Genomic DNA, 2,714 nt, shown 5'->3' on the forward strand with positions numbered 1-2,714 from the left:
AATCAAAGATGACACAAACAAATGGAAAAATATTCCATGCTCATGAACTGGAAGAATCAACATTGTTAAGATGTCCATCCTACCCAAGGGAATCTACAGATTTAATGCAATACCCATTAAATTACCAGCAGCATTCTTCTCAGACCTGGAAACAACATTACAGAAATTCATATGGAATCATAAATGACCATGAATAGCCAAAACAATCCTCAGCAAAAGAAACAAAGCAGGAGGTATCATATTTCCAGACTTCAAACTTTATTATAAGGCTACAATAATCAAAACAGTCTGGTATTGGTACAAGAACAGGCATACAGACCAATGGAACAGGATAGAGAATCCAGAAACAAAACCTCATTTCTCAACCAATCATCTTTGGCAAAGCTTCCACTAACAACCACTGGGGAGAGGAGAACTTATTCAGTAAATGGTGCAGGAAAACTGGCTGACCACATGCAGAAGATTAAAACAAGACCCCTACCTATCACCATACACAAAAATCAACTCCAAATGAATCAAAGACCTAAACGTAAAACCTCAAACTATGAGCACCTTAGAAAATGCAGGAGATAACCTTATGAAAATTGGAACTGGCAACCAATTCCTGATCAAAACCCCACGTACCCATGCCATAAGAGATAAGATAGACAAGTGGAAACTTATCAAACTGAAATTCTTGTGAAAAGCCAAAGAAACCATCAAGAAAGTGGGGAGACAGCCCACAGACTGGGAAAAAATATTTGCCAACTGTATATCTGACAAAGGTCTAATATCTAGGATCTACAAGGAACTTAAACGATGAAAAGAAAAAAAGCAGCTCTATTAAAAAGTGGGCAAAAGATACGAATAGACACTTCTCAAAAAGAAGACACACGAGCAGCCAACAGATACAATTAAAAAGTGCTCAGTCTCACTAATAATCAAAGAATGCAAATTAAAACCACACTGAGATACCACTAACTCCAGTCAGGTTGGCCATCACAATAACTCAAAAACAACAGATGCTGGAGAGGACGTGGGGAAAAGGGAACACTTCTACACAGTTGATGGGAGTGTAAACTAGTACAACCTCTGTGGAAAATAGTGTGATGATTCCTAAAAGATCTAAAAATCTACCTCCCATATGACCCAGCAATCCCCCTTCTGGGAGTATACCCTGAGGAACTCAAATCATTCTACAAAAAAGATACCTGCGCATGCATGTTTATTGCAGCACTATTCACAACAGCAAAAACATGGAACCAACCATGCTGCCCATCGAAAGTAGACTGGATTAAAATAATGTGGTACATATACATGATGAAATATTATGCAACCATAAAGAAGGGCAAAATTATAAACTTCACAGCAACTTAGATGGATTTAGAGTCTGTAATACTGAGTGATTTATCACAGAAACAAAGAACTGAGTACCACAAGGGGCAGGTTCATTTACCAGCATCCATGTGTTTTGAATGAAATGTGAGATAACAAGGGTGGTGGCATGGATGAGTACTGTCCTTACTTTATTGAGCACCTACTATGTGCAGGGCACTGGTCCGGGTGCCGGGATAGAGCAGTAAACACATCTCCGCCCTCAGGGAGTCCAGTGAGGGGAGATGGTCTGCTGGGGAGAAACAGCACATAAGTCAAGTATCAGTATTTCAGATGGTGAGAAGAGCTCTGGAGAGAAACAGGGTGGGGAGGGGACAGGGCAGGGATGTGAGCCTCAGGTGTGCACAGGGCCACAGCAGAGGCTAAAGGTGCCTCTTCCAGGGTCCACTGAGGGAAGCTGATCCAAGAGGGCGAGCTCTTCACCTGTGGGGAGGGCAGCCTTGGCCCAGAGTCGGAGATGACGGAGGATGAGACCCCATCCTTCCTCCCCCACTCGCCCCTGCCCTCGCTCCTTCACCTCCCCAGCTGGCGTCTAACAGGCTCAGAACATACGACCCATGGGAGGAGCCATCACCCTCCCCTGCCTGGGCACTAAAAGTAGTAGCGTGACGGGAAATGGTGGCGCTGCGCAGGCAGAAATAACAGCTTCCTCGGTGGTCTTGTTTATGGGCTTCACTGTCTCCTCTCGGAGCCAGCCCAGGGCTTGAGGGAGAGGAAGGAGGCTGCTCCTGCCCGCCTGGCACATGATGACCTTGGGGATTGCATCGCCCAGGGTTCCCAGAGTAGGGCTGGCTTTGGGACCTGGGCCACTGCTGTTCATCCATCGGCCCCCATGCTAAGATCGCCTCCTCCAGGAAGCCTAGGACATCGCAGATGTACTCAAGAGACTAACATGTCCTGAGACCGCGGTGCCAGGCACTTTGTCACCTAAATTCTCTCATCGCTCACAATTATCCTCCTGCTCCACCTTAGAGGTGAGGAAGGTGACACTTACAGAAGTTAATTCATGGGCTCAAGGCCACATGGGAAGTGAGAGATCTGAACCCAGGTCACAAAGGTCTTCACCTTCCCCTCCAGACCTCAGGCTCCAAGGCCACTTTTACCGCTCTTACATCTCCCAGTAAAATCCAGGACAAACCATCAGTGACTGCGGGCAGGGTAGTGTAGTGGTTAGCAGCTTGGCTGAGACCAGACAAGCCAGAGTTCTAGTCCTGGATGAACCACATCGCAGCTCCGAGGCCTCAGGCAAGTCTCTGGCCCTCTCTGGACCTGTTTCCCCGTCTGTAAAGTAGACACAGTAATAACCTTCTCGGCTTGCTGTTGAGGGTGGACGAGACTCC

This window comes from Carlito syrichta, unplaced genomic scaffold (genome assembly GCF_000164805.1).
Source record: "Carlito syrichta isolate Samal-C Ts95f unplaced genomic scaffold, Tarsius_syrichta-2.0.1 Scaffold314289, whole genome shotgun sequence".
Classification (NCBI taxonomy): domain Eukaryota; kingdom Metazoa; phylum Chordata; class Mammalia; order Primates; family Tarsiidae; genus Carlito; species Carlito syrichta.